Source organism: Terrapene carolina, unplaced genomic scaffold (assembly GCF_002925995.2).
Source record: "Terrapene carolina triunguis isolate 2854851 unplaced genomic scaffold, T_m_triunguis-2.0 Scaffold179, whole genome shotgun sequence".
Lineage (NCBI taxonomy): Eukaryota > Metazoa > Chordata > Testudines > Emydidae > Terrapene > Terrapene triunguis.
In genome coordinates this window covers 1,179,862-1,193,188 of record NW_020664530.1, presented here as the reverse complement: position 1 = coordinate 1,193,188, position 13,327 = coordinate 1,179,862, and the positions used below count along the sequence as shown (strand labels likewise).

Here is a 13,327-nt window from a genome sequence, read left to right as displayed (position 1 = left end):
ATTCGCATCCTAACAGAAGTCGGATTCAGGAAATATTGGGTCCATGGTCTATGTTATGCAAGAGGTCAGACTACATAACAATGGTTCCTTCTGATGTTAAAAACTATGAATAATCCTATAAACTGACCCCAGTCTTCTCAGTGTGTGGTAACAGTTAATTCAGAACCAAGCAATTTACAGGAGTTCAAATTATTCCTTTCAATGTGCATTACATTTGTCAACATTGGATTTCATCTGCCTCTGTGCTGCCCATTCACCTAGTTTTGTGAGGTCCATCTGGAGTTTCTCATAGTCCTTTCTAGTCTTGACTAACCTAAATAATGTTGAGTTATCTGCAAATTAAGCCACACACTGCTCATGTCAGACCATTAACAAATACTGGTCCTAGTGTAACCTTTTGGCATGTTTAGATCATATATTCCCACTTTTTTTCTGGTCCTCTAACGAGTTTCTAATGCATAGTAGTACTTTACCTCTCACCTCATGGCTACTTATTTTCCTTAATACTATCTCATGATAATCTTTGACAGTCCAAATGAATTGTCTCGTCCATTTCTCCTTTAACCACTATTTTACTGACACACTCAAAGAATTCTAATTGATTAGAGAGGCATGATTTTCCTTCCCAAAAGCTGTGCTGATTTTCCCTATCACATCCAGTGCATCTCAGTGTTTTATATCTTTGGCTTTTGTTTCAACCAATTTACCTGGTCTTTATGAGTAAGTAAGGCTCCCTGGCCTGTAATCCCTAGGATCTGGTTTAAAAGATAGATATAATACACCTCTACCTCGATATAACACTGTCCTCGGGAGCCAAAAAAATCTTACCGCATTATAGGTGAAACCGTGTTATATCGAACTTGCTTTGATCCGCCAGAGTGCGCAGCCACGCCCCCCCCCGCCCCCCGGAGCACTGCTTTACCGCGAAATATCCAAATTCGTGTTATATCGAGTGGCGTTATATCGAGGTAGCGGTGTATTTGCTCTCTCCACTTCATTCACTCTATCACATAAGCCCAAGGCTGATCAGCAAACTCCAAGGCTTTTTACCTCTGGGAACTGTTCATTTTATTCTCTTAACCACATTGGAAACCAGCTGCGAGTTGTGATGAATAAACACCACCACTCCAGCACCTCAGTTAGGTAGTAAGGTCTTTCTATTTAACCCACTGGGGCTTGAAGATGCTGCTAGGAAGGCCAAACAAAACAAAAAAAACCCACCTCCCTGGTCCTCTGCCAATTGGCCCATGGGAGAAAAATTCCTTCGTGACCCCCTGAACAGGAGATCAGCTAGACCCACAGCATCTGCCAGGCCAGGTTCCCATTCCTAGTTCAGGTGGGTAAGGTGGGCTTCTGGAACGGAGCCAAAAGAGGCCTCACGTGGACCCTGTACTCAGCTAAATCCTGGGAGCTGGCCAATCAGCACCCATCTCTCCCAGCTGGCCAATGGGTGCCAGAGACTCCCAGGGGGAAGAGCTACCTATTTGTTCCTTAGCAAGTGTCTCCCTCCCTCACTACTGGAACTGTCCCCTTGCACCACTGGCCCCATCAATTTCCCTCACCCATTGATGTGAGTGGGTGGCATTTATGGTATGCTTAAGTAGCATAAATGCTAGGGATTTTAATTTTATGTTTTATAGCTTTAGGGCCTTTTTGACTTACTTCCTCATGTTGAAAAATATTCCTCTTTCTATAGTTTAAGGTCATCATGCTAGTTTTGGTACAATCCCAATCAACTTAAATTTTTTGTGGTCACGTTTATTTAGTTGCTCAACTATAGTTGTTGCTTGAACCATCTTCAGTATTTGACTTAGGACTAAATCAAGAGTAGGTTCCTGTCTTGTGTGTTCCTTAACTAGCTGTTCCAAGAAATAATCACTGAAGGGGTCAAGGAATTACTTCTCTAAATGGTGCCCTGTAGTGAAAATTGGCTCGTTTATGTGTAGGTGGGTAAAGTCACCCATTATTATTGTATTAGATTCCGTTGCCTCTTAAATCTGCCTGTTGCTGCTGCCAACTAGTCTGGCCCCATAGAAAAGGGGCAAGAACTTAACAAAAGAGCTATGCAAGTGTGCACCAGTTGCAGATCAACCCCTACCTGGCTATCTAGAAATAACAAGATCACCAGAAAAAAAGCCTAGGAACTCCAGGTTACCTACCATTGCATAAACCAGCATCTTCTGATGAGGAGGAGGCTACAAACTGGCTCTAATCTGAAGCAATTCCACATATGCCACCACAGTTAGTTAATGAACTAGAGGATTCTAAGAACACTTTTCCAGGTGTTGCTACAACCAGCCCAAAGATTATTGTGGTGGTTTTTTCTGTTGTGAAAATACTAGAGATGAAACAGGACATTCATACAGAACAGTTGTAATTTATTAAAACACTACAGGATGTATTAGAACAGCGGTTCTCAACCGGGGGTCCACACCCCAGCTGGCAGCGCAGCAGGGCTCAGGCAGGCAAGCTGCCTGCATGCCGTGTCTGGTGGCCCCACTCTGCTCCCGCAAGTGGCCAGCTGCTGGCACATCTCTGCGCGCCCCTGGTGTGGGGGGGGGAGGCAGCTCCGTGTGCTGCCCCCACCCTGGGCAGTGCACAGAGACCCGCTGCTCCCTCCCCACAGGGGTCACGCAGAGACATGCCAGCAGCAGGGCTAAGGCGGCTCCCTGCCCACTCTGCCTCCCTCCCTCCGCGCCGCTTCGCTCCCAGAAGCAGCCGGCATGTTACTGCGGCCCTTGTGGGGGGAGGGCAGAGGGTCTCTGTGCGCTTCTCCCGCCCCGAGTGCCAACTCTGCAGCTCCCGTTGGCTGGGAACTGTGGCCAATGGGAGCTGCAGGGGCAGTGCCTGTGGGCAGTGCCTGTGGGCAGCGGCGCGCAGAGACCCCCTGCCCTCCCCCACCCGCCTAGGAGCTGCTGCCGGAGAGATGTGTGCACCGGTCACTTTGGGAGCTGCACCGCCCGAGGTAAGAGCCACCCCCGACCTCCTCCTGCACCCCAACCTCCTGACCCAGCCCAGAGCCTAAACCCCGCACCCAAAACTTCCTCCCAGAGCCCGCACCCCTCATTCCTCCTCCCACACTCCAAGCCCCTGCCCCGAGCCTGCACCCAAACTTCCTCCCAGAGCCCACCCGCCCCGCAACTCCTCCTGCACCCCAACCCCCTGCCCCAATCCAGGTAACTCACTTTATTTTCATTTACTTCCTATTACTTATAATATAGAAGGAGGATGAAGGAAAAAAGAATGAAAAACGGGGCGGGGAGATAAGAGAGAATGTTCTTTTTCTTGGCTGGGTCCCCGGGGGGGGGGGGAGGGGGGCCCTGAAAATGAAGGCCCCACTAACTCTAAATCCACCACTGCTCATAAGTTGTTTCCCTTTCCCCCAATCTTTAATCTATTTTTTTTTTTGGTCTTTTCAGGCCACAACCTTGCCAACAATTATGCACATGAATAACTTTGATCACATAAGCAGTGTCATACTCTGTAAGGTGACTATCATACATAACTGTTTGCGGATCAGGACCTCAAATTGTAAGCTGTTTTGGGCAGAGTATTTTCCTATATGTCTGCACAGTACTTAATACATCTTATCTACAACTAGAATACAAATAATTAACTAAATAATAATAAATCCTAACTGTTACCATACTAGGATCTCCCAGAAGTATCAATGGAGCTATGGTCACTAAAAAAGGGGACACTTGAAAGAGCTCTCATACTGCCACTAAGACAGTAGAGAAACTACCTATATATGATGCAATGAATGTATCTACTCTTTTTCTAAAAGGATTTAAAAAAAGGCAATGGGAAGGCAGAAAATAAGGAAAGCTACAGTTCCAAATCACCTTTACACAAGAGAAAAAGCAAGCACAGTTCAAACTAAAAATGCAAAATATACACAAAAACTCTTTTTAAATTAATAGTCAGGTAATTATGGGAGGAATTAGTGTTATCATTCAAAGACCAACCAAAAACCAAACTCAAAATCTCATAAAACACAAGCAGATTTCCCCCCCACAGAGTTCTGAGTTTAAAAAAAAAAAAATTAAAAATCCCAGCACTTTGATTTGGAAGTAATACTCGGCGGCGAGTGTTGTCCTTTTAAACACTGCCCCCTACTGTTCAGAAAGAGGTCCTAATTAACTTTCTCATAGTTATAACAAAATGCTAAACAAGTCCATACCAACAGCATCAAATGGTCACTCCTCTGTGACCAGCACATGCATGGTTTACTTTAACTGGCCAGTTTTCATAAACTTAAACCAATCTCAACCACAGATCTGTCAGATTATATTAGATTTAGAACTAGTTTAAGATTACTCTAGTTAGCAATGAAGCCAACTTGTGAGTGAGAACAGACAATCTAGGGGGCTCAAGAGTGCTCAGAAAACAGGAGGAATGTTGGGAAATATCACAAAGATTCTAGCACCATGGCAACAGCCAGCACAATGCTACATACATTCAATCAGACTTGTTTAGATAAGAAACTCAATTTACCAATCACAAGTTCCAAAATTCCAAAAAGGAGTTAGTATTTGGCTTACCTATGTGTAAACTCTTCACCCGTGCATGATCCTGGCTTTCTGATAACAGTTTATGAGACAAGTAGCTTAACAATTGCTACTTTAAGCACAGCAATCCAAAATTTAAAAAGAGGCAGTTCCAAAATAGTATTGCTTTTGTGTAAAAGACTGCATTAACCAAAGTCTAGATACAATACATCTTATTAATTTAGAGTTGCTCTTTCACACCTCCTGGCTTGTCTACAGTGTCACCTTGTGTATTCTCTTCATGTTCCTACTGTCCTAGGGCCAAATAAGGTGATTCTTATGGTGACCACTGCCAACCTGGAATAATAATATAATCCATTGTTTTGAGGATAATTCTGAATACATTTTTTAACATTTAATTTTTTTCACTGATCAATTTATTTACGATACTGGAAAAACAGCACTGCAGCCACTCAGCAGGGACAAGTGTTGATTAATATGTCCAATTGGTATGATTTTTAATAAAAATACTGTATAGGAGCACTCTACAGGAAATTCTGTAAAACTTGCACATAACTTCTGGCTGAACCAACCACCATACATACATATTCATTTAACATGTATAATTTACATTACTAAGGGCCTGATTCTGCAAACACTCAGGCAACTTTACTCACATGGATAGTCCCACTGACTTCAAATCAGACTTGTTTAGATAACGTCAATTACTTCAGTGACTATCCAAAAGGGTAAAGTTACATGCGAGCTTAAGCAATTGCAGGTTTCAGACCTGAATGTAAAATTCGTTTTCTCACCACTAACTTTTTAGCAACACTTTTTATAAACAAAGCTTTATGAGAAAGGAGGTAGTTGAGGAAGGTTCCAAATGCACAAGTTTTTCAGTGCAACCATTAACTGGCTGATTAACTATTACCCCACTGTTAACAAACTAAATGCAAATGTGTTATAAAGATCAACAAAATAGTTCCTGAAATACCTGATCCAAAAGCACACTGAAGTCAACAGAATCTTCACTGATTTCAATAGTCTTTAGATCAGGTGCTAAATTTGAGGTGGTGCTTGCAGCACCTATTATTAAGGTTTCCCAACACTTCCTATTATAAGAGGCTGTTTTCAGTTCCTTATAACTCTGCCAAACTTTAATCATTTGGGATGAAGATTTCCATATTGGATGTTTGCCTCCTGCAGAATTTTTTGAAAAGCTTCCGTCAAAACAGTTCAACCATTTCCAGGAAAAAGTGGGGGAAATGTTTTGCCATGCAAAATACACACACACACACACACACACACACACTTACTTCCAACTGTTTTGTTGAGAAGGTCTACCACACCAATTCTTTGTAACAGACTTGAATTGTGGCAAGGTGTGGAATCTCCAAAAGATTCCAGCAGCACTGATCACACTCCATCCCCTCACAGCTTCTATCTGCGACTGCCATCCCTACAGCGCAACTGAGCATGCTCCAGCCCAGGGCTACAGGCGCACAAGCTAGACTCTCCTTGCAGTTGTTGCTCATGGTTGCTATGGGTCAGGGTAGGGTCAAGCATCAGAACTAAGAATAGGGACCCTGTCGCTCCTGTGCTCTCAATGACCTCGGCTTATTGGAACCAGGCAGTGTGGATGAGGAAGGGGCCTGACTCAAATGCAGAGAGGATAAGAGGTGGATCAGGTGTGGGAAGGAGTAGATTGGGACAAGGAGCTGAGATGGAGCAGGACTAGGATTGGGAACCAAGGAAGGAAACAACAGGGAGAAAGACTAATAATGGTGAGAAGATGAGGAGTGGGGGGAAGATTGAAACTGGCTGAGCAAGGAGACTAGGACTGGGGATGAGGTGGAGGGGAGATAGATCTGACAAGGGACAGGGTGTGGAGGAAGAACTGAGGCAGGCTGGCTGGCAAAGAGTCTAGTACAAGGACCAGGGTGAGGGGGACACAGACTAGAAAAGGAGCCCAGGAAGAGAGAGTCTGGAACTGGGAACAACTGTGGAGGGGAGAGTGGGAGTGAGGAATGATGGCTAGAGAGACTGGAGGAGGGTGAGAAGAGACAGACTGGATGAGGAGTCATGAGGAGGGAACTGGGACTGGCTAGGCAAGATGACTGGAGGTTGCCACAAAAGGGACAGGAGCTGGAGGACTTTGTGAACAGTACCAGGAACACAACCGTGCTCATGGCACCAAGGAGGAACCACCAACTAATAACCCTGGCAGGCCATGGAATCAGAACAGAGTACAGATTGGCCCACCGTGGTTCATTGCCCTCCATTGGTGGGCACAGGTCCCACCACAGTGTCGGGGCAGGACACAAGCGCAAGGAAGTGGATGGTATGAAACACAAATATGTACACATGTTTTCTGGGTGCAGCTCAGAAGCAGACCAGCATGTCGTCATTCAGCTGACTCAGGTGGCAGGTCAGAGGATAGCAGGGTGAGGGGGGCTTGCGGGGCGGGGGCCAGATGACAAGTTCTGGAAGGCCGTGGGTGAGGGGTGGGCAGGGATCACCCTCCCACAAGAGTTGTGTATTTTTCCCTGCAGCTTCTGATTCTAGCACATTCCATCCTTGGCCCCACAAAGTTGCAGTACTTCACCATCAACCTTTTGCTGGCACTGGTCAAGATGTCCATCCATTACTCCAGGAGAAGGTAAGCGAGGGGAGCAGGAGGCAAGGCTGCCCTCACCTCCTGGAGCATACGCATGGTGGACAGCCCCATGTGTGCTCCACCCTAGTCCTTCTGATCATAGTCCAGGAGGTCTCCAAGTCTGGTGGTACCAGCCAGGTACAACCTCCGACACGCCAAGGAGGACTCCATCACCTGCATGCGAAGATGGAAGCTGTGTAGTAGGGGTTCCATGCAGAGGTCCCCCCTCAGTAGCCACTAGATTTCAGATCCTGATGAGATCCTGATAAAAAACCAGCAGGTGAGACCTCTTGGGTGGAGATAACAGAACTGCTGGTCATGTTGGAGCTCTCAGAGTTGGCGGAGGAAGACATGTGCCGGGCTACCTGCACTGTAAAGGAGTCTCTGCAGAACCTGGAAGTGAAAGGCATGGACCTAGCTGCAGATGTAGACCAGCCCCTGTCCGCCCGCCCACAAGGGGAGGCTCAGGACACCAGCATCAATCCAGTGATGTCCTGGCCAGAAAAACTCCAGGATATTTTTCTGGAGGCTGGCCAGGTTTCCTGTGGGCAGGCTCAGGGTGAGGAACTAGTCTCAGAGCCTGGACAGGACCAGCTGGCTGAGCACCAGCACCTTCCCCGGAAGGAAAATGTATTTATCCTCGGCAGTGCTGTTATCTCCATCATACAGAGGGGGAACTGAGGCACCAACTTACCCAAGTTCACACAGGGCATCTGGGGCTGTAACATAACTCATGGTATATCATACATCAATTATCCTTCATGTCAGAGTCACAAACCAGAAAGCAAACCGGGAATAATCTGCTATTTAGATCTCTGGTCTGGATGTTACATAATAGGTGAAATCCCAACATCTCTCCCATTTACACAAACACTGTTTTCACTGAATTTGTCTCAAACATTATCCAAGTTTGGTGGATTAAAGGGACAGGCTGCCTTTCTATATTTTGGACCACCAAGACTCCATTCATTTGAAGAATACCTTATCTTTTGATCTTCCTCAACCCAGGCTCTTTGCAAATCTCCAGCATTTTATAAACACACAAATCTAGGAGATTAATATGTTATCCCTCTCTCTCCACTTGAAACAGTTCTGAGCTCTCAGGGATCTAACAGAACTTTGTCAGCAATATATAAGATCCTAAGGCCCCAATTCTGCAACTTCCAGCATACAGATGGACTCCTGTGCCCAATGCAGAGCCCTGTTGACTGCAACTGGGCTCCATGTTCAACAAGTTGAAGGATCCACCCTTTACAGTTTAGTATGTCCGAGGGCGTGACAAGGGACAGAGCATGACCTCTTGCAGATATGCAGACCAATGTTGTTCTTATGTTCTTACAATTTCTAAATTTTAATGTGGATTTAACATTAAGTCCTTGCACTAAATCTCCATTTATTTATTTTTTAAGAGAAAAAGCATTGGCAAAATGATTATCTCACATGGCCTTACCCAGTTAAGGACACTTTCAGCTAAAGTTGCTCAAAGCACCACCAGCATCCTAGGATCCTTAAGAAAACTCATAGAAAATGTCCTCTTGCAGATGTGCAGACCAATGTTGTTTAGACCTTCATTACTCCAAAAATGATCAAGCTTGGCATGATTATAGTCCTCCTTGGAGGATGGCAAAACAATCCAAGTTTGAAACTAAAAAGCTACATCAAACAACACATCATGCTACAGGCATGGAAATACACATTTTCCTCACTTAAAGACAAAATATCAGAAACATCTTGGAACATGGGTCTCATTCAACATACTTGCACCTATCAGGGGTGCAGGCGACTAAACCAAAGACATGAGAGCATGTAAACAAAAAGATACAAGAAGGTCTGTTCACTATGGACAAAACCCTATCAAAAAGGGATCCCTAAACAACTTTGAAAGTCCTAAATAGAAGTGCATTTTTCCTAGTTTAGATAAGACCTTTGTCACATGTTTATAAGAAGAGAGAAACCTGTTACAGCAGAATAACTTTTCCTTAGTTTTTGATTTCTACTTAAGTGTAATACAGCAATATACTGAGAAATTTTTTTCATAACAGTTTTCACTCTGAGGTGCATATTCTACAGCAGTTCAGTTACAAGCCAGACTGGTGGTTTCTCTAAGACAGCAGTTCTCAAACTGTGGGTCAGGACCCCAGAGTGGGTCGCGACGCCATTTTAATGGGGTTGCCAGGGCTGGTGTTAGACTTGCTGGCGCTTGTGGCTGAAGCCAAAAATCCGAGCCCTACCACCCAGGGCTGAAGCCCTCAAGCTTTGGTGCCCCCAGGATGGCAGGGCTTGGGCGTGGGCTCCCCAGCCTGGGGTGGTGGGGCTCAGGCTTCAGTCCCCCTTCCCAGGGTCATGTTATAATTTTTGTTGTAAGAAGGGGGTCACGGTGCAATTAAGTTTGAGAAACCCTGCTCTAAGACATTAAACTGATCAATAGACATCACCAGCTTTAAGGTAGGAAACAAAAAGAGTTGCCTTTAAAGTGAACATATGCCCAAGCTTTTCCATATGTTAGTTTTCCCACTTTAAACAAATTTACATGAATCCAGCTCTAGTTGATCTCATGTGGCCTGCTCCCTTTCACTCCCCAGCCATTTCCAAACTATCAAGGATCCTTCCCCTATCTCAGCTGTCAATCAACATAGAACAGGAATGTACAATTTACTAAGCAGGAATGTACAATTTACTAAGCAGTCCTAAGAGCACAAGTTTACGCTCATTTCTAAAGGGAGAAGGCATGAGACAAAGAAAACATATTGGGATATCCTGATTTGAAATCTGTAAAATATGCAAATAAACATCTTGGTGTATCACAATAATTCCCCCCCCCCCCCCCCCCCCCCCCCCAAAAAAAACCCCAAACATTTTGAAAATCTAAAATTGTAAGTCTGTTGTGAACAAAATACAGAAAAGGAATCAAGGGTGAAATCCTGGCCCCACTGACTAGGAACTTTGCTATTGATTTCGGTGAGATCAGGATTTCATTCCAACTGAATAACAATCAAACAGATTATTAATTATCATCATCATCTTGGAGAAACCCATACTAGCAAAACACTGAAGCAGGAACTTTTGATTCCAATACTTCTTGAACTTCAGTAGTATCTTCTCGGTTGGTGGTTGTCTTATTGTGAGGCCTGAAATCAAAACTTTCAGACAGAAACCATGAAATAACATTAGCCCCACCTTTGGAAGAGTGAAATCTAAAAAGAGTACAGGATTCAACTGATTACAGAAAGAAAAAAGCTGCCAACAAATCAAGAAGTGATCAAACCAGAAGACAAAAGTTGCAGTCAGAATGCAACAAACAGGGAAAGCAAAATAGCTAGAGCACTACGTATTGTGACGTGGTCAGTCATTCATGCACTAGCCAGCCCAAACTTGCTTGGCCTTTAAAAATATCAAAGGACATCAGAACTATTCAGATTAGAAGAATGGACTGCCTCCTTCAGTTGCAAGGTACAGCACTTAGGCCCCACAATTTATTCAACCTTTATATATCTTGTACATCACTGAGTTTGTTTTACTAGTGGCTTCAAAATGTTTTAATCCACTGCACAGGAGATAAGTAGAAAAGATTAAGACAGTTACTGTGGCAGAAAAATAGTGTCGATCTAAGTAAAATATGCAGACTATTTAGAAACTATCAGAGGTGACCTGTGCCTGCCGATAGTGGGAGAACTGTGAAGGCAGCCGGCTTCAGGAGTGTTACCAAGCATGCTCAGTCCAAGCCAAGCAGCAAATGGGGGGAAGGCGGGGGGAAATGTGACCCTGCTTCCTCCTCCCGCCTGCCCCCGCCCCAAATGTCACCTCTGGAAACTATGAATCTCATTTTCGGAGGGACTGAGAATTCCATAGTACAGCTGGTTAAAAAAACTTGTTATTTTCTTCAACGGAAAATTTTGATGAAAAGGTAAATTTTAATTTTTGTCTAAATTTAACAGGGAAAAAATTTCAACAGAAATACAAGTACCAAAAACTTTTATTTCCGCCAAAATATTTGGGTTTTTGGGACATTCCATTTTTCGACAAAAACTTTCCAAAGGAAGCAGAAACTTTCTGTGAAAAAATTGTTTCATCAGAAACCCAATTTCCTGTTAAAAATGTTTCAACTGAAATTTTCCAATGAGCCCATAGTCTTGGGGTGAGCATACTTGCAAAATCCAAAACTGGGGTACTATTGTGGCAACACTATTTAGGGACCTGAAGTAGTCACACAAAGCTAAAGTACACTTCTTTTTAAAAATGTGTGCTGGTATCAACACTGCCAGCTTCTGGATATTTCTTGGACTGCAGGATTTTTTTTCCCCCCCAGTAACTTACGGTCTGAACTAGTTTATAATTAAACAGTGAACAAGTGTTATTAACATTTACTTTGAGCAAAAGAACAGCATTGATTGTAGAGACTATCAATTGACTTTTATCTTCACTCCAAAACCTGCTCTTCTCCCCTGATGCTCATTTCACCCGTCTGTCTCAGTAAACACAATGCAAATTCTACTCAGGATAGCCATAATTCTTGAAAAAACATTTTGTAGTTATAAAAAATCCAAGCGTTTTGAGTGATGAAACAAAAAAGTGGGACAGTTCAGGTGTCTCAAGAGACATTTTGGACATCGGAACATATTATGAAAAACCAGAACTGGGATATATATATTCACTTTGCATAGACTTTGCATAGACTTCAATGGGAGACATGAAAATGCAGTATAATATGTCAAAAGGTCACCTCAGCCCCCCTCTGTAAATTCATGTAAATCAGGAGTGGCCAACCTGTGGCTCCAGAGCCACATGCGGCTCTTCAGACGTTAATATGCAGCTCCTTGTATAGGCACTGACTCCGGGTCTGGAGCTACAGGCATCAACTTTCCAATGTGCCATGGGGTGCTCACTGCTCAACCCTGGCTCTGCCACAGGCCCTGCCCCCACTCCACCCCTTCCCGCCCCCTCTCCTGAGCCTGCCATGCCCTCACTCCTCCCCCCTCCCAGAGCCTCCGGGATGCTGCAAAACAGCTGATCGGGAGGTGCAGGGAAGGGGGGGAGGCGCTGATTGGAGGTGCTGCAGGTGGGTGGGAGGCTCTGGGTGAGCTGATGGGGGGCTGCTGACGTATGACTGTGGCTCTTTGGCAATGTACATTGTTAAAGTCTGGCTCCTTCTCAGGCACAGGTTGGCCCCCCGATGTAGATGCACTTTCTGAAATAAAATAATTTATTGAATATACACCATACACTATTTCCAAACATCTCTGTCTTTGTTATTTCAAAACCACATTTCTTTATGCATGGTAAGTATGGAGTTTAAAAAGAGATATTTGTTTCTAATTATATAAGTGCATATATGTGAAAAAAATTCTTCAGAGATGAACAACTAATTTGTACAGTCAGAAAATTCAAAAATGGCTAAATGTGTTTTCGTGATTTGTTTTCCTTCTGGATTGAGCCAAGTTGTTAAAAGTACATTCTGAACAGTATATTTGTTTAAGTTATAATTTATTTAAAATAGGAATTTAAAGCAGAAATCTCATTTCTACCATAACTCTAAACATCAGAGTATACATAGCAGATCTAAAGAACCTTTAGCTATCAAATGTTGACCTTACCATATTAGGCCTGGTTTTTTAATGTAACACCTTTTAAGATTGTAAATTTTTTAAATTACACCCCAGGCCCTGATCCTGCAAACACTTACACGTGTGGAACATTGAACTATTCACATAAATAAAGGTGAGCATACACATAAATGTTTGCAGGATCAGGGCCTAGGGTGGTATTTCTGCATTTTAAAAAATTAATACATTAAGAATTATATCCTAAGACAATTCTCTTTACAAACTCCAATTAATACTATAAAATCAGGATAAAGACTATAACTTGCCAAACTAAAGTTCAAGGTCAAATAGCAGTAGTAAGTGCCTCTCATCTCAACCCCAAACTCACGACAGAAGGCTGTGAAGAATATAAAACCACATGCTTCAGGATTTAAACCAATTCCTAACTATTAGATATACGAATGAGAGCTTTATGTGGGATAGACTATTATTCCACATCTGACTATTGTGGGGTGTCTTGCACCCTCCCTCTGGTACTGCCACTGCCAGAGACAGGATACCGGACTTGATGGACCACAGGTCTGACCCACTATAAGCGTGCCTATATTGAGCAAGTTATCGTAAAGCAGTTTGCATGG

The 13,327-nt window shown here is 43.7% G+C and overlaps 1 protein-coding gene across 1 annotated transcript in view; it reads right to left on the bottom strand.

The window, feature by feature from the left end:
• The window catches only part of LOC113406995 (succinate--hydroxymethylglutarate CoA-transferase-like), a 243,664-nt gene that overhangs the window by 210,029 nt on the left and 20,308 nt on the right, over window positions 1-13,327 (bottom strand). The gene's annotated exons all lie outside the window — the stretch shown is intronic.